At 43.0% G+C, this 20,144-nt stretch overlaps 1 pseudogene; it reads left to right on the top strand.

Moving 5' to 3' along the window:
- The window catches only part of LOC120999157, a 55,179-nt pseudogene that overhangs the window by 34,165 nt on the left and 870 nt on the right, over positions 1-20,144 (top strand).

Below are 20,144 nucleotides of genomic sequence, written 5' to 3'. Positions count from 1 at the left end.
TAAGGCTTTTGATACTGTCCCACATAGAAGGCTTATCAATAAAGTGCAGTCATTGGGCTTGGACTCCCATATTGTTGAATGGATTAGGCAGTGGCTGAGGGACAGGCAACAGAGGGTTGTAGTCAATGGAGTATATTCAGACCAAGGTCTTGTTACCAGTGGGGTACCTCAGGGATCTGTTCTGGGACCCATATTGTTTAATATCTTTGTCAGCGAAATTGCAGAAGGCCTTAATGGTAAGGTGTGTCTTTTTGCTGATGACACAAAGATTTGTAACAGGGTTGATGTTCCTGGAGGAATACACCAAATGGAAAAGGACTTAGGAAAACTAGAGGAATGGTCAAAAATCAGGCAACTAAAATTTAATGTTGATAAGTGCAAGATAATGCACCTGGGACGTAAAAACCCAAGAGCAGAATATAAAATCAGTGATACAGTCCTAACCTCAGTATCTGAGGAAAGGGATTTAGGGATCATTATTTCAGAAGACTTAAAGGTAGGCAGACAATGTCACAGAGCAGCAGGAAATGCTAGCAGAATGCTTGGGTGTATAGCAAGAGGAATTACCAGTAGAAAGAGGGAGGTGCTCATGCCGCTCTACAGAGCACTAGTGAGACCTCATTTGGAGTATTGTGCTCAGTACTGGAGACCATATCTCCAGAAGGATATTGATACTTTGGAGAGAGTTCAGAGAAGAGCTACTAAACTGGTACATGGATTGCAGGATAAAACTTACCAGGAAAGATTAAAGGACCTTAACATGTATAGCTTGGAAGAAAGACGAGACAGAGGGGATATGATAGAAACTTTTAAATACATAAAGGGAATCAACAAGGTAAAAGAGGAAAGAATATTTAAAAGAAGAAAAACTGCTACAAGAGAACATAGTTTTAAATTAGAGGGGCAAAGGTTTAAAAGTAATATCAGGAAGTATTACTTTACTGAGAGAGTAGTGGATGCATGGAATAGCCTTCCTGCAGAAGTGGCAGCTGCAAATACAGTGGAGGAGTTTAAGCATGCATGGGATAGGCATAAGGCCATCCTTCATATAAGATAAAGCCAGGGGCTATCCATAGTATTTAGTATATTGGGCAGACTAGATGGGCCAAATGGTTCTTATCTGCCGACACATTCTATGTTTCTATATAAGCTCTGTTTGCTGAGGCCAGAATGCCCTTTTATAAATCTGCATATAATTTGATCAGTTTTCACATAAATGTTTAGGGATAGCACATGCTACTTTTGTTGGGTTGCCTGCATTCATTTTGGCCTCCACAGTCATCTGTATGAAGACTCGCTTTTGTTTTTTGGATCATTGTCTTACTGTATAACCCTCTCATGCTTCATTCTATAGACAGACGACAAGATGTTCTTCCTAAGAATTTTTTGGTATTGTGTAGAATTCATATGAAGAATTTATCAAGCCCCAGAATTCTGGCTTTTGGGCTTATATGTGCAAAACATTTAGCATTTTTATACCATTTTTATACCATTTTTTATATGCTCAGATTTTGAAATGTGGATAAGGAAATGGATGCAGATTACAGCAATGCACGCTCCTGCAAAACGAAAAAATTCCTCTTATGAAAAAACCCTCTCCGTTGTTTCTGCATGGCTATGAATCCAGATCTCTCAAGTCTGTTGATATGATGTTTTTACTTAAGAATGTTTCCTTTGCTTCATATCATGTGTAATCCTAAGTACTTTCTAATCTTTTTTTAAAGCATTATCCCAAATAACAGGGACCATAAATGTGCGAGATAAATATTTATTTCACTGCATGTAGTCATAGACACTGATCTTAACTGAGGCCTCCAGTTCTTTGCATCCTGGATGAGTTGGGGCTACTCATTTTAAGTGGCTTTGACAAGCCAGACATCTCTGGGAAGAGTCACCACTTTTCAATTTGATAATGGTTCTGAAATTACTTTAATTGTGGCATAGTTTTTTTTTAGACTCTTAGATGGGTTACGTCACTTGACTGTTAAAATTTGAAACATGTTTAGGCTTAAATCAAACCACGGTCACCTGACCAAAAACTTCTTTTAAGGGTCCTATCTATATGTTAAAACTTTAACCTTTATTATTTACTTTTAAAACAAAAATACTCAGAGAATCCAATACTACAAGGTAATTGAAAAATATCAGGTTGCAGATACGGGCTAAGTCAGTTAATTTATGTCTTTTTTGGGCCGCTGTCGCTCGCTCTACATTCTATTTAAGAGGTGGTTAACCTCATGGATACTCTGCGGCCATGTATCACGTATCACCGCAGGTGGTTAGCAGGTGTGTTTTCAATGGGGAATTGTTTGGTGTCCCTATAGGTCCTAAGTATAGGAGTTTCTATTGTAATTAGATGAGATGTATTCCTATATCCCTATGCGACAGACATCCATCATTCATTCACACATCTCACATGCTGGGAGATCAGGCAGGATGCCTCCGAACATTTGCACAATATGTATTGAGCTGGACAATGATTGCGACCCTACTGGTTGTGGATCTTGCCCTATACTGCAACCTGTCTAAAAATTGTAGATTGTCACTACCCCACCCGACATGTTTTGCTGCGATGCGGCTTCGTCAGGGGTGTTGGGGTAATAGCGTGGCATGCTCTGCTTCGCCTGCCTAAATAAACTATCTATGCCCTCCCAAATTATGGGTTCCACCAATCGAGTTGTGTTGCTGCGATTGACATGTGTATTAGCCCGTCCTGTGGGCTTCACCAGGATTGGCAGGTGGGCGGGGGGAGTGACATCAGCCGAGTGCTGCTCCTCTCCACCAATGAATTGAATCGCACACCCCCTTACATAGTAGCGGGGTGTGCAATTCAATTCATTGGTGGAGAGGAGCAGCACCCAGCTAATGTCACCGACCCCCGCCCCCCATCCCACCAGTAAATCCTGGTGAAGCCCACAGGATGGACTAATACACATGTCAATCGCAGCAATACAACTCGTGATAGGCGGCAAGAAAGCATCATCAGTGATGCGATACTATGTAAGGGGGTGTGCGATTCAATTCATTGGTGGAGAGGAGCAGCACTCGGCTGATGTCACTCCCCCCGACCACCTGCCAATCCTGGTGAAGCCCACAGGACGGGCTAATACACATGTCAATCGCAGCAACACAACTCGATTGGTGGACCCCATAATTTGGGAGGGCATAGATAGTTTATTTAGGCAGGCGAAACAGAGCATGCCACGCTATTACCCCAACACCCCTGACGAAGCCGCATCGCAGCAAAACATGTCGGGTGGGGTAGTGACAATCTATTTTTAGACAGGTTGCCGTATAGGGCAAGATCCACAACCAGTAGGGTCACAATCATCGTCCAGCTCAATACATACTGTGCAAACTGCCTGATCTCCCAGCGTGTGAGATGTGTGAATGAATGATGGATGTCTGTCGCATAGGGATATAGGAAAACATCTCATCTATTTACAATAGAAACTCCTATACTTAGGACCTATAGGGACACCAAACAATTCCCCATTGAAAACACACCTGCTAACCTGCGGTGATACATGGCCACAGAGTATCCATGAGGTTAACCACCTCTTAAATAGAATGTAGAGCGAACGACAGCGGGCTAAAAAAACCATAAATTAACTGACTTAGGGCCCTTTCACACTTGCGTTGTCCGGATCCGGCGTGTACTCCATTTGCCGGAATTACACGCCGGATCCGGAAAAACGCAAGTGAACTGAAAGCATTTGAAGACGGATCCGTCTTCAAAATGCGTTCAGTGTTACTATGGCACCCAGGACGCTATTAAAGTCCTGGCTGCCATAGTAGTAGTGGGGAGCGGGGGAGCAGTATACTTACAGTCCGTGCGGCTCCCGGGGCGCTCCAGAATGACGTCAGAGTGCCCCATGCGCATGGATGACGTGATCCATGCGACACGTCATCCATGCGCGTGGGGCGCCCTGACGTCACTCTGGAGCGCCCGGGGAGCCGCACGGACTGTAAGTATACTGCTCCCCCGCTCCCCACTACACTTTACCATGGCTGCCAGGACTTTAGCGTCCTGGCAGCCATGGTAACCATTCAGAAAAAGCTAAACGTCGGATCCGGCAATGCGCCGAAACGACGTTTAGCTTAAGGCCGGATCCGGATTAATGCCTTTCAATGGGCATTAATTCTGGATCCGGCCTTGCGGCAAGTGTTCAGGATTTTTGGCCGGAGCAAAAAGTGCAGCATGCTGCGGTATTTTCTCCGGCCAAAAAACGTTCCGGTCCGGAACTGAAGACATCCTGATGCATCCTGAACGGATTTCTCTCCATTCAGAATGCATTAGGATAAAACTGATCAGGATTCTTCCGGCATAGAGCCCCGATGACGGAACTCTATGCCGGAAGAAAAGAACGCAGGTGTGAAAGAGCCCTTAGCCCGTATCTGCAACCTGATATTTTTAAATGACCTTGTAGTATTGGATTCTCTGAGTATTTTTGCTTTAAAAGTAAATAATAAAGGTTAAAGTTTTAAAATATAGATAGGGCCCCTAAAAGGAGTTTTTGGTCAGGTGACCGTGGTTTGATTTTTGTTACAATCTCCTGAGGGCCCTATAGGGACAGAAATCTGGTTCTATGTTTAGGCTTATCTTCAACTAAGATGGGAATAATGGGTCTGGTACTAGTAGGCATTGCATAAGAAGAAACATAGTAGACCAAAGGCAGAAAACTAAACAGGTCCATCTAGTCTGCCCTTACATTATTCTCTCCTTATTTTCTTTCTTAGGATAGATACTGTATATGTTAATCAGGTAGGTTTATTCCAAGCATCTACTACACTTTCAATAAAGTAATATTTTCTGACATTGCTTCTGATCTTCCTCTCAGCTGTGTTCATTGTGCCCCTTGTGTCCAAGTGCTCAAGTGATGTCAATTGTGGCTGCATTGACTAGTTCCTCTCCATTAGCAAAAAATAAATGAAAAAGCTGGCCTAATACTGGTTAGGTTTACCGATGTTGCCAATTTTGGACATTTTTGCAGAAATAAGGGCCTTGGATAATTCCCATAGAAAAAAAAGGATCAGCCATCAGTTTTCCCTAACCACCCAAAATACTTTGCTTTTTGTTTGCAACCAGGAATACAAAACATAGTTATATTAGTTTAATATGCAATAATGATATTAAATAACCACATATCAACTCATGGGGCAAAATTATGAGCACTGTAATGGATAACAAATTCACAAAATGCAACCATACTATATATATGCTGCACTTTCTGAGATTGGCACTGGGTAAGCAGTAAACTAACAAATGTGAGGTACTCTTGTTCCACCTATCAGTTAAGAGCAGGGTTCTGAGTCACAATATTTGAAGTAGTAGTGTGACTTCTGAAGACTGAACAAGAAACTTTGTGTGATACCTTCCCCACTACCCTGGGGAGTCTCTTTCTCTTCTCCTGAAGGTTCCTCAAGTAACGGTTCACGGTCTGCCCGACTTGTGTATTCAGCTGCAAAGTATGAACTGTAAGTGATGCAATATGATATAGTTCAATTGTTTTAGTCTATTGTGAGCCTTTATAAACATATGCTTCAATTACCTATTATTTAACTATTTGTAATATTAATGTACTTAGAGTACTGGCGATCAGTCATAGGTCTAGGGAATTACTCTAATTATAAAATTTATAATCAGGATTTTTTCATCATAATATGAGCCAATTGGCAACTACTTCATGGAGGATTTTGCCTTCCTCTGGATCTGTAGGATTATATATTGAAATTGATGGATTTGTGTAATTTTTAACTTCACTAACTATGCTGTATGATACTTTGTCCAGGGTTTAACATTTTAGAACTACCATCGGGCGCTGATTCTTCAATTCATGTATTCTTTATTTAATCTTGGTAACAATGTAACAATGGACGCATTTCGGCCCGTTCAGCCTTCGTCAGCTCCTGAGCTGACGAAGGCTGGACAGGCCGAAACGCGTCCATTGTTACATTGTTACCAAGATGAAATAAAGGATATATGAATTGAAGAATCAGCGCCCGCTGGGATTTCTTTGCTACATTGAGGATCTTCCCTTCCCGTGCGGGCGTCTCGTGAGGTTTAAGTGCTGACCATTCCTTACTAATATTTTAGATCCTAGCGATATGCCCCCATTGTCCATGATGAGACAACCCCTTTAATCCCTTGTTCTGCTCTTCGGCAATAGTTCTCTTATTGTTAAATATTACATTGCATTAAATGAGAAATGGTTGCTATAAGCATTCCAATGGAACACCTTGCTGAATGGCCATTACAGTGTTTTTCCCATTCGTGTAGTATGATTGAATTTCACAGCAGACTGCTAGTGTGAAACCCAATATTTGCACTGTGGAAAAAGGGCAGTGGATCTTTACAATGACTGTTTGTGTGTGTTCTGAGGACTGTCTGTTAACCTTAAAGCAAATTAATTGAAACAAATTAGCTTTGATGGTTAGTACATGCAGTTCTAGCACACTAACTTGATTTAGTCCTGAAGGCAAATGATTGTACACAATGGAGGGACATCGTGCCAAGGCTTTAGTGCTAATTGCTATTAATGTATTTTGTTGACTTAAAAGTCTTTGACCTGAAGGATTTTTATGATACAATGTAATTATTTTCAAAACACAGTCTGAACCTTTTACTGAACTGTAAATTATCCTCATTTGGGAATTCTTAGTCCTTCCAAAATGCTGTAACTCTGGTCTTTGTGAGTGAATTAAGCTGTTATGCATTTCTGCAAAGATATTCAAAACTGTCCTTCAGCTTCATATAAACAATGCCCATAAAGAACGTACTTACAAGTTTTCGTCTCCTCACTGGGTTTGAAGACCTGATCGAATTGCCACTTTATAAAAGTAATCAACCTTATTATGTTGATTATTGTCAGTGTCATGTCATAAGCACTGAAAGGAAGGGGTATATATATATATATTTGTATGTATGCATAAATGTAAGTCTGAATGTGTATATCACTTTATATCACTGTACATCACCTACCTCAATGTATGAGCTGAATTGTAGTACAAGATACAGTCCATGGACAAGAGTGGCGCTGTTTCTGGAAAAAGAGATGGGTCAAAAAGCTTGCATATTACAACATGCTGTCAAGTCACATTTGGTGATATACCTCTGCTGTGTCATTTTGATATTCTAGCCACTTTTGCATCAATAGAAGATGGGGGCATGGCTGAATTGATATAATTTTCAAAATAATGCAATGTCACTGGGTAAACTATTTTGCTTAATTATTGTGAACACCTTTGTATTTCTGTACAGGGGTTAAATGATGTATATCAGAGGACTGCCAGGATAATGCCCTTAGGTTTAGCCCAAAGTCAGATCTGTTGGTTGGCACAGTGGTTCCGCACCCACTGCTGTAACATATGTAAGTACACTACATAGCGAGCTGCAGAAAGCCATTCACTGGTAAATCTACCCAGGTCTCCAGCCCCTATCTGACCTATCCTGAAAAATCTTCTAAGCTGATTTATGACCAAATAATAGTTCAACTTTCATTTGGTCATACATTAGCTAAGATGATCTTTCAGGAGAAGCCAGAGAGGGACCGGAAACCTAAGCCATCACACAATCAGTCTGATGGATTTATCACAGAACAGCATTCTGCAGCTGGCAGCTAAGGGTATATACATGCCAGTTGTAGAAGTCAACTGAAGCAAAATGTTTAATTAAACCTAATAACAAATATTGTTTTTTAAAGAAAATACATGTCAATAATTAAAAAAGGATGCAAATGTGTCCATACTTATTTAAAATAAACCAAGCAGAATCTAAAGATGGTAAAACCAAAGACTGACAACTGGAGATGAGACACTTGATTCTCCAGGTTAATGATTGAGCGTATTACTTGTATAAAACCAATGGAGAAAAACAGAAAAAAACGTGTTTAATTTCCCTGTAGCATCACCACTGCAGCTGATCCACACTCTGTCACCATGAAAATGCAATGTAAGCTACAGGCAGCATATTATAGAGCAGATTGGAAGCACAACACTTTCAGTCAGCTCACCCCACTGCACGGATGCATGGACTTGTGTAGCTCCACAGGCCAGTAAAATAGAAGTCCAGCTTCCAATGTATGAAGATATTCCAGGCTTTATGAAACATCCTAAGTACAATCCAAGTGACAAATGCAAAGATTACATCCAACGTGTTTCGAATGCATCAATGCTTTTAGTCACTTATATATCCCAGTTCCCCACCTTACAATCGGATAAAAACAATGCAGATGCAAAATGAATTAAAATCAACATGTCAGCAAAACAACATAACATAGCACAGCACAGAGCAGAAAATACATTTAGTCACACTGTGACTAAATGCGGGGGCGGGTGACACCCCATTGTAGCAGCAGCCGCCAGCCAGACCTACCTAGGTAATTCATTAAATTATGTAACACATTGAAATTGCACTGTAGTAAGTCCGGGGGCCTTACTTACTACTTACTTACAGTGCGGCTGCTACTATCTTGTCTGGCGGGCGGCGGCTGTCCAGCCTACATGTGTGCCGTGCGGCGCTCAGGTCAAAGGAGGCGTGACTGACTGTCAGTGGGGCAGCGGGGGAGCTGTTCTGTCTGCTGTAGCCTGTAAAAGCTGCCTCTCCAGGCTGGCAGCAGAAGAACACAGAGGACTGAGCGACTGAGGCACGACTTGTTGGCCTCTAGTCTGGAGAAGACACCTTAAGGCAGAGCCAGCTGAGACTGGAGCCAGGACCCGACCGACCCCACTCCAGCCAGATCCAAGTGATATATCAGGTACTGTAAGTGTATTGTAATTGTAACTGAGAGGGGAAGATGGGGGACAAAATGTACAAACATGTCTGTGCCATGGAGCCTGGAGGGGAAGAGAAGAAATGTCTGTGCCACCCATGGGGGGAGGGGATGACATGATGAGGGGACCCGGGATAATGATGAAGGGAGGGACAATGTTGGAGTCTGTGCCATGGGGAAGGGGGGAGGGGTGACATCCTGTCACCCTCACCCCCCTTTGGCACAGACTCCAACATTGTCCCTCATCATGTCACCCCCCCTGATGGTGCAGACTCCAACATTGTCCCCCATTTGGGAGCATAATGGATGGGGGGCTGACGGCTGACATGGGGGGCATGATGGATGGGGGCTGACATGGGGGGCTGATGGCTGACATGGGGGGCTGACGGCTGACATGGAGGGCATGATGGATGGAGGCTGACGGCTGACATGGGCATGATAAATGGGGTGCTGACGGCTGACATGAGGGCATGATGGCTGACATGGGGGCATGACGGCTGACATGGGGGGCATGATGGATGGGGCTGACGGCTGACATGGGCATGATGGATGGGGTGCTGACGGCTGACATGAGGGCATGATGGCTGAAATGGGGGCATGACAGTTGACATGGGGGGCATGATGGATGGGGGCTGACGGCTGACATGGGCATGATGGCTGATATGGGGGCATGACGGCTTACATGGGGGGCATGATGGATGGGGGCTGACGGCTGACATGGGCATGATGGATGGGGTGCTGACGGCTGACATGAGGGCATGATGGCTGATATGGGGGCATGACGGCTTACATGGGGGGCATGATGGATGGGGGCTGACGGCTGACATGGGCATGATGGATGGGGTGCTGACGGCTGACATGAGGGCATGATGGCTGACATGGGGGAATGACGGCTGACATGGGGGGCATGATGGATGGGGGCTGACATGGGCATGATGGATGGGGTGCTGACGGCTGACATGAGGGCATGATGGCTGACATGGGGGCATGACGGGACATGACGGCTGACATGGGGGGCATGATGGATGGGGGCTGACGGCTGATATGGGGGGCTGATCTGAGGTATGATTAACATTGGGGGTCTGATTGGTGGTCTGACCTGAGGTATAATGGAAAATATTGTTTCTTATTATACTCCTCTAAAACCTATGTGCGTCTTATAGGGCGAAAAGTACAGTCCTCAAACCAGATTGAAGCAGAGCGAAGATATCAGGCCAACACAGAGGAGAAGCCAGCTGCTGCAGACAGTCGCCGAGATGTAGCTTCGCTTGTGTTGCCAAAAAAATCCTTGCACAGGCCCTGGTCACGTCCACATGACAGGGCCGGTGCAAAGAGTCCCACAGTACATAATGTGGGCAAAATATACCTACTTACATAACATTCCCAATAAATACATTCATTTTTTTGTGAAAAAAGGCTATTTTACATTTTTAATAGTGATACTCTTAGGTGCCAGGTGGTGTACCCTGGCATTTTTTATTATGGTACACCACCTGGCACCATTTTCCACATAAAAATAAGTTTATGTATTGGGAATGTAATTAAGTATATTTTGCCCACATTATGTACTGTGGGACTCTTTATTTATTATATAAAAATATAGGGGACACGTACTGTGCTGTAAAAATATTGCTATTGCCAAAGTCAGGAGGTAGGCAGGCTGGCAGCTCCAACACGGCACGCCTCTTCTTGGAGCTCTGAACAGCCCTCCGATGCGGCGCTTGCAGGAGTGTCACTGTACGGGCCTGAGGGCATCCGGATCCTCAGCGAGCGCAGGCGAGGGATTTGGCCACTGAAGGAGGAGGACAAGCTGAAGACACTGGGTGGGCCTTCTGGGTGAAAGGGGGAGTGGAAAGTTATGAAGATGAGCGTGCGGCCTGGGCACCGGCCGTTATGACGCCGCCCCTTAAGATGCAGCCACCTCCAGACTCGGTCATTGTACCGCTCTGTGGTCTCTTCATGCTGCTGCCACATCCACACTCTCCTTGCCACTCTGTGGTATCCTGATGCTTCTGCCATATCCACACTATGTCACCTTGCCACTCTGTGGTCTTCTGATGCTAATGCTGCTGCCATCTCCACACTATTTCACCTTGACCACTTTGTGGTATCCACCTGATGCTGCTCCTGTCGCCACCTCCAGACTCTATCATTGTGCCACTCTTTGGCCTTCTCATACTGCCGCCAACTCCTCACTCTGTCATTTTGCCTCTTGGTGGCCTTCTCCTGATGCTGCTGCCCTGAACTCCAGACTCTGTGCTTGTGCCACTCGGTGGCCTTCTCCTGATGCTGCCAACTCCAGACTCGGTCAATGTGCCACTCGTTGGCTCTCTCCTGACACTGCCGCTGCTGACGCCAACTCTAGACTCTGTCATTGGGCCACTCTGTGGTCTCCTCATGCTGATGCCACATCCACACTCTGTCATTGTGCCGCTCATATTCGGGGGCGGGGGGCATTTCCAAACTTTAACCTGGACTCCAGGTTGGACCTGGAGAGATGTCAGGCACTCAGAGCCCTCTCTATGGGCACCCATCCCACACCCTGGGAAAAAGTCTATGGTGTACCAATATGCCTTAGACTTTTTCTGCCATTCATCAGTGCAGGGCGCACTATAAACAGCACAGGCAGCACATTGACTGTAGGCAGGATATTATAGCTATGTAAATGATAAAGTACATGGAAGACAGACCATATTGGTATTCAGGTTAAATTAGTATTCAGGTTAGCGAATTAGTGCAAACCATTGATTTCGATGAAGCAATTAATAGTTTTGCAGCTTTGAAGGCCAGGAAAGCAAAGTTCTGAATTGATTGAGATGTTCTTTAAGTGCACTTGTATTTGTTCCTGTTCAATTTTCTGTTATTGAATTATTCATTTATTTATTATTCATGTTGAATTTTGTGTTATTTAATTATTTATAATTTTATCCTGTTAAATTTAGTGTTGCAAAATGTTATTTGTTCAGTAAAGGGGTTGGATTTAAAATAAACGTTATTTTTTAAAAGCATTAACTTTGATTTCTTTCATTCTTTCCAAATATTTTTGGTTATATGACTAAAAAATTATTGCTGGGGGGGGTGACACAATTTTCTACCGCACCGGGTGACACCAGCCCTAGCAACGCCACTGAGTCACAGGGAAATTAATAATGTGAAATAAAGTCTTGGCTAGTGTTGAGCAAATCGAAGACCACTTCGCAAAGCAAATTTGCTTGTGCTTCATGGTAGCTGCGACCATCTTGATTACTTATGATGTCACCATGCTGGCTGACGTGATGACGTCATCATGGGCCGTGCAAAATTTCAAACTAGATCTTGAAACAAGATGACGGCGGCCGGCTCTTCGCGAGCAAATGTATGAGGTAAGTATGATTTCATTTATAATTTTTTTTATTTTACACTGTCTTATTACTGTCAGATGCTGCGATCAGCTATGAATGCAGCATATGGAAGGGTGCAATCACCGCTCCCTGTCATTGCACCCACTTCTTACAAAGAAATGTGCTTCGTGGCAAAGTAATTTGTCACAAAGTGAATTTTTTTGTAAAATTCGATGAAGAGGCCGAATTGAATTTTTTAATACTTCGCTTATCTCTAGTCTTGGCACCTAGTCATACCTCTAGGTGTGCAAGTGTTAAACATGAATATCCAAAAGGCTTCTCTACTCATGAAGGTCACCACCACATAAAGGTGAATTGACTCGTTCTATGCCTTACACCTTTAAGGATGAATAACTACCAGTGTAACAACACTCCAGAAATGTTCAGTGGAGGAGATGAATAACCACAATCCAAGAAGTGCCTTCTGATACTGGTTTTCAAATCACCTTTAGGACACCCAACATATTGAATGGTGCATTCACTACAGGTGATGAAGTAAACAACAACTGTGGTATTACAGTTGACATATTGCTGAATGCTGTTATACTGAATATTTACCTGTTACCATAGAACTGAAGGAATGAGAGGGAGACATAAATGAACAGCAAAAACAAGTTTTATGCCCACATCTAAAGGAGCTCTTGTATTAGATGAACACATTTCTTGAAATTCGTTTTGGGTCTGAGTATGAATCAATTCTACCCAAATCAAATATGCTCCAATGGTATATAACACTCTCTGGTCTCTTAGGACTTAGATTTTTATGGAAAGACTCTAGGACAAGTAGAGGAGAGAGAGAGAGAGAGCGAGAGCCTAGGTTTCTGGTGTATATATATATATATATATATATATATATATATATATATATTGACTGGCAGGTTCTCTTTCTCATTGTAGGGAGCGCCTAGTATGCATAGTATGTGTATGGAGTATTGTAGACCAGAAAGTGATAATTTTTATATTTTTTTTCCCCAGAAATCCAGAGAAGCATTGACTGGCTTATGATACCCCTCATGCAAGCCTGCCGATGTCCATAAGGAGCAAAAGTACTCCAACCAAGCTCTGCTAAAGGGTAGTTACCCAGTAATAGCTTGATTCCTGGTATGATACACTTGGTTTTCCTTTCCTTTTGGAAAGGAAACTCGCTTGCATGACACTTTTCCAGAGATGCATTATGTGGGGACACAAGCGCAGCAATGGATAAAAAAATCTTATTATGACACTGACTGAAAAGTTTGAGCCTACCACCTGGGACAAATCTTATTATGTAAATGTACTGATTAAAAAGCTTGAGGATAAGGAAAAATCTTATTACGAAAAAGCAGTGGTTGAACAGCATCAGGCTACAACCAGGGAAAAATCTTATTATGAAAAAGCAATGATTAAAAAGTTTGAATCTACCACTAGGGGAAAATCTTATTATGAATAAGTTTGAATCTACCATCAGAAAATTAGTAGAAAAAATAGCAGAAAATTGATCTATGAAGCAAAAGGAGATACAGTCCTGATCAAAAGTTTAAGACCACTTGAACAATGGCAAAAAAATTATATTTAGCATGGCTGGATCTTAACAAGGTTCCAAGTAGAGCTTCAACATGCAACAAGAAGAAATGGGAGTGAGTCAAAACATTTTTTGAGCATTCAATTTAATGAAAACAACGAATAAACTGAAACAGGCTGTTTTTCAGCTGATCAAAGGTTTAGGACCACACCTCCAAAAAAAAACTAAACTCCCCCAAAACAGAAATACAATTTCCAAACATGAACTCAGTAATGAGTAGCTCCGCCGTTATTGTTTATCACTTCCAAAATTCGTTTCGGCATGCTTGATGCAAGCGTTTCCATGAGGTGAGTGGGCCATCTACTGTCTGGAACTGTTGTCCATTTTTGTAAACTTCCGTTGCCATCCATGCCCAAAGGTTCTCAATTGGATTTAGATCAGGGGAACACGCAGGATGGGCCAAAAAAGTGATGTTATTCTCCTAGAAGAAGTCCATTGTCCTGTGGGCATTGTGTACTGTAGCGTTGTCCTGTTGAAAAACCCAGTCGTTACCACATAGACGAGGGCCCTCAGTCATGAGGAATGCTCTCTGCAACATCTGGACATACTAGCCAGCGGCCGTTTGACGCCCCTGCACTTCCTGAAGCTCCATTGTTCCACTGAAGGAAAAAGCACCCCAGACCATTATGGCGCCCCCTCCACTGTGGCGCGTAGAAAACATCTCAGGTGGGATCTGCTTGTCATGCCAGTAACGTTGGAAACCATCAGGACCATCGAGGTTAAATTTTTTCTCATCAGAGAATAAAACTTTCTTCCACCTTTGAATGTCCCATGTTTGGTGCTCTCTTGCAAAGTCCAAACGAGCAGTTCTGTGGTGTTCAAGGAGATGAGGTCTTTGAAGACATTTTTTGTTTTTGAAGCCCTTCAGTCTCAAATGCCGTCTGATGGTTATGGGGCTGCAGTCAGCACCAGTAAGGGCCTTAATTTGGGTCGAGGATCGTCCAGTGTCTTGACGGACAGCCAATTGGATCCTCCGGCTCAGTGCTGATGAAATTTTTTTGGGTCTTCCACTTCACTTTTTTGTTCCATAACCCTCAGGATCCTTTAATAAATTCCAAATGACTGTCTTACTGCGTCCCACCTCAGCAGCGATGGTACGCTGTGATAGGCCCTGCTTATGCAGTTCAACAACCCGACCACGTTCAAAAAGTGAGAGTTTTTTTGCCTTTGCCATCACATCGTGTGACTACCTGACAGAAAATGACAATGAATCCACATCTTTGCACAGATTTGGTCTTTTAAAGGCATGTAGTCCTAAAATTTGGATCAGCTGAAAAATAGCCTGTTTCAGTTTAATCGTTATTTTCAATTAATTGAATGCTCAAAAAAATCTTTTGTCTCACTCTCATTTCTTTTTGTTGCATGTTGAAGCTCTACTTGGAACCTTGTTAAGATCCAACAATGTAAAATATGATTTTTTGCCATTTTTAAAGTAGTCTTAAACTTTTGATCAGGACTGTATCTAGAAATATACATACTAGAGATGAGAAAATCAATTCTGTCAATTGTATGAATATTAGGTACTCTCTGTAATGAGATAGAGTACCCCCAGACTATACATATATATTGCCCAGAAAACAATATGACCATACTAGTCAGTCTCTCTCTCATATCACAAAAAGTTTGTTAGAATCCAAAATTTTCTAGACATTTTGAAGACTTTAGAACCAGTAGAATCAATTTTCTCATTCTTAACTTGCACCAAGTACTTTGTTTTTGGGATGGATCAACATAAACTGGGTGAAAGAATTTAGCTCAGTGATGGAGCTTTTAAAGGCTACATATTTTAATTTTAGAAAAACCTGGATCCTGATGTAGGACAGGGTTGAATTCTCTGATACTACAGGGTGGGCCATTTATATGGATACACCTTAATAAAATGGGAATGGTTGGTGATATTAACTTCCTGTTTGTGGCACATTAGTATATGTGAGGGGGGAAACTTTTCAAGATGGGTGGTGACCATGGCGGCCATTTTGAAGTCGGCCATTTTGAATCCAACTTTTGTTTTTTCAATAGGAAGAGGGTCATGTGACACATCAAACTTATTGGGAATTTCACACAAAAAAACAATGGTGTGCTTGGTTTTAACGTAACTTTATTCTTTCATGAGTTATTTACAAGTTTCTCTTTGCTTACAGTCATTGACATGTCGCCGAGGTTAACACGTGAGCAGCGGATAGAAATTGTGTTGATGTCTGGTGAATGCAGTAACCGTCATTGCAGCAGATTTCAATGCAAGACACCCTACGAGACCACCCATCTCCCATGCTACAGTTAGCAAACTGCTTGCTAAGTTTCGTGAAACTGGTTCAGTGTTGGATTTGCCAAAATGTGGACGCATGAAATCTGTCTCTAATGAAGAAACATCAGTGGCTGTCCTAGCTTCATTCAGCAAGAGCCCACAGCGTAGCACTCGCCGCATGTCACTGGAGAGTGGCATTAGTCGAACATCCCTTCGGCGGATATTAGCTACTCACAAATGGCACCCTTACAAACTCCAGCTACTGCAGCATCTCAACGAGGATGACCCAGATCGGCGCACTGAATTTGCAGAATGGGCAAAACAAAAATTGGAACAGGACCCTCAGTTTACGCAGTAGATTTTGTTCAGTGATGAGGCAAACTTTTACGTGAATGGTGAAGTTAACAAACAAAACCACCGCTATTGGTCTGACACTAACCCACATTGGATAGATCCCTCCAAGACTGTTGGAACAAAAAAATTGATGGTATGGTGTGGTATATGGGGTACAAAGATAGTGGGGCCATTCTTCATCAATGGAAACCTCAAGGCCACTGGATATGCGAAATTGCTACATGATGATGTGTTTCCCTCTTTATGCACTGAAGCTGGCACGTTCCTTGAGTTTTTCCAGCAAGATGGTGCACCACCACATTATGGGTGTCAGGTCCGAGCATTCCTAGATGAACAGTTTCCTGGAAAGTGGATTGGTCGTTGTGGGCCAGTTGAATGGCCCCCAAGGTCTCCCGATCTGACCCCCTTAGACTTTTATCTTTGGGGTCATCTGAAGGCAATTGTCTATGCTGTGAAGATACGAGATGTGCAGCACCTGAAACTACGGATACTGGAAGCCTGTGCTAGCATTTCTCCTGCGGTGTTGCTATCAGTGTGTGAAGAGTGGGAGAAGAGGGTTGCATTGACAATCCAACACAATGGGCAGCACATTGAACACATTTTATAAGTGGTCAGAAACTTGTAAATAACTCATGAAATAATAAAGTTACGTTAAAACCAAGCACACCATTGTTTTTCTTGTGAAATTCCCAATAAGTTTGATGTGTCACATGACCCTCTTCCTATTGAAAAAACAAAAGTTGGATTCAAAATGGCCGACTTAAAAATGGCCACCATGGTCACCACCCATCTTGAAAAGTTTCCCCTCTCACATATACTAATGTGCCACAAACAGGAAGTTAATATCACCAACCATTCCCATTTATTCCAATTGTATCCATATAAATGGCCCACCCTGTATAACAAATGCTGCAAGACTAAAACAGACTGAAAAAAATGACCAGATGTTATGATTGAGATAATCCCTGTGCAGTGTCCAGAAAAACATTGCAAAGCATTGAAAGTGTTAATATCATTGTATTTTATATAATTTGTACATGTAGTACAAATCCCACAAGGTTGTATAGGGAGTGGGAAGTCCCATGAGGGAAGTCGGCGGTGGCTCCACCCTTCATCTCTAGGAGGAAGATTCTGCAGTTAATTGCTGACGGCTGAGGAGTGAACACCTCAGAGCAGGAAGGTGCAGCTCCTGTAGGGAGATTCCATTCCCCTACAGCCCACAAGCAATGTATGTGCCCGCCCTCAGAAGGGAAAAGATCTATTAAAGGTTTAGCCTACAGAAAAGGATTGCGGACTTTGGCAAAGAAAATAATTGCCGCTAATCTGGCTACAGCTTCCTCTGCATGTGCTGGAAACACTGTAAGCTACAAGCTGCCCACCATAAAATAGGACAGGAGAGGCCCCTGTTCATAGACTGTATCCCTCTGAGGATATTGTATACTTATATATATCTGATGATAGAGAAAGTGCATCCCTTTAGGCCGGGAAAAGGAGAGATTGACCAGTCTGATAAAGAGAGAGTGAAGCTGGCCTCCATAAACCACCTTTAGGAACTACTCAAATCAACTGTAACGCCTGAATTTCACATGAATAGTTCTTTTGTGGATCACCTGCTGACCGGCTACAGGAAAGTGCTGTGGATCTGGTATACCAAGACCGGTCTCATCATTATACCACAATACATTTCCACAGCAAGGTGCTTTTGTCATGACAGTTTGGACCCTGCCTCGTACCGTTAAACAGCAACATCAAGGGTACCTCAATCGCCATCAGGCAGGAAAACCCCAGAACCAGTGCACCCCTAGCCTCAATGTATGCTAGCCCAGGGAGCTTCAGGAAACCATCAGTGCGACTACTGCGCCCATCCGGCCACCAACACTCATGTGCGCCCCTGCAGCCTGGTCACTGCACTAGCTCCTACCATCTGCAATTTTTTTTCACTTGCGGCAAACTCCAGTCTGAATCATGTCTTAACTTTAGTTTGGAGAATATAGCAGTTGTTTCCCTTTTATAATGCTCTGGTGTGGAACAGTTTAGTTTGGCACAAATAAATTCCCCCACAGTAATATTTTTAATAACATGCTTGGGGGCGGCATGACCAAAATAGTATTGCTTTACATTGGTTTATGATGAATAGTACTTTAAACCACCTTTGTTATACAATTCTCAATGAGACTAACATCCAAAAAATTAGCCTGACAAGCATAATGACAAAATTTTAATTGATGAGTAGTGGATGCATGGAATAGCCTTCTTGCAGAAGTGGTAGCTGCAAATACAGTGAAGGAGTTTAAGCATGCATGGGATAGGCATAAGGCAATCCTTCATATAAGATAGGGCCAGGGGCTATTCATAGTATTCAGTATATTGGGCAGACTAGATGGGCCAAATGGTTCTTATCTGCTGACACATTCTATGTTTCTATGTAAATAACAGATTAAAGGGATTACAATTAAAATAAGCCTCCATCTCTGTTACAGTCTCTTCACAACACCTCCAAATGATGGGCAAGTTATCGATATAATGAGCATAGCAGATAATGTAGGATATGAAAGGATTACATGTGTCAAAAGGAAAAATTCTTTCTCACAAAGCGACAAAATATTGGCAAAAATGTTACACCAATCGAAACGCCTGACTTTTGAAGAAAATACTGACCATCAAAAAGAAAAAATTCTGTTGTAATAGAAATCGTATAACCTCGTCGCAAAACTGACCTGGGTTTTCTAAGACCCACAGCTCATGCAGACTTCTGACTCCCGGCGATGATGACTTCTGGGACCAGAGCAACAAGTGCCATTGTTTAGAGCAATGTGCTTAGAGTAATGGAGAAGGTGGGGACAGTGAGAAACCATCCCTGCCCTCTTAATTGGGAGCCCTGCTGTCACTGACAGTGGGATCCCTGCTCCTATTGCTTCTGCGATTTGCGCAACAATGTTTAAAATGTCCGTGCAGAAATGAAGGATGACCACTCGGACGCATAAAACCAACAGGTGATCAGGAACTGGTTAAGCTCTGCCTGCTGTCATCTGCCAAAGTATTCAATCAGTTCTGCTGCACTAAAACTTTGCACCAGGACTAGAAGGTTGTAACTGAGTACACCTGGGGCAGTACACCTGGCTTATTTCCTGTCCAGGATGACTCTACTTGCCTGGCTATCCTGACTAAGGTGCCCTGCTGTGAGATTCAGATGCATAGAAGTTATATGTTGCAGCAGGGTCTCTGTGTATTATATTATAAGAGGGTATTAAAAAATTCTCTAAATGAAAAAAACTATTAAAATGTATATATCCTGTGGGCCCAGAGCTCTTGAGGAAGAGGAGGCGCCGCTAGGCATATGGGGCACAGCTATAGTGAACTGTAAAAGCATTGGAGAGCCTGGCCATCACTTATCGCAGCCACGAGTGACCAGCACCATGCCTTGTATTTAAAGAGGCATCTCCCTGCCCGACCTCAGTGACCTCATTGATTGGTACCCAGTCTCTGTGAAGATCTCCTGTCCTCAGTTGACCAGCCCCTGAAGATCCCTCGGCATAAGGTGGATGGTCACTCCTACAGGTCAATGTGGAGCAATAAGTATGACTGACTCTTGAAAGAGGGAGCCATGCCGTCCTCCTGTCTGCGCAAGCTGGAGATGAAAGCTGTGACGAACTGAACCGTCACTGGAGCTGCTGGAGAAGCCTGAGGGCCAGCCTTCTTCCTACGGACTATGGACCCAGAACTATGGAGACCCCCTCAGACCTTTTGGGGTTACAAGGAACTATGAACCCTGATTTGTGTGTGGAATTTATATGCCACATATTTCCTATTGCCCATTAAAGGTGCAAAATGTG

This window comes from Bufo bufo, chromosome 4 (genome assembly GCF_905171765.1).
Source record: "Bufo bufo chromosome 4, aBufBuf1.1, whole genome shotgun sequence".
In the NCBI taxonomy this organism is placed as follows: Eukaryota; Metazoa; Chordata; class Amphibia; order Anura; family Bufonidae; genus Bufo; species Bufo bufo.
The sequence above is the reverse complement of the archived record's forward strand: the minus strand, read 5'-3'. Positions and strand labels throughout refer to the sequence as shown.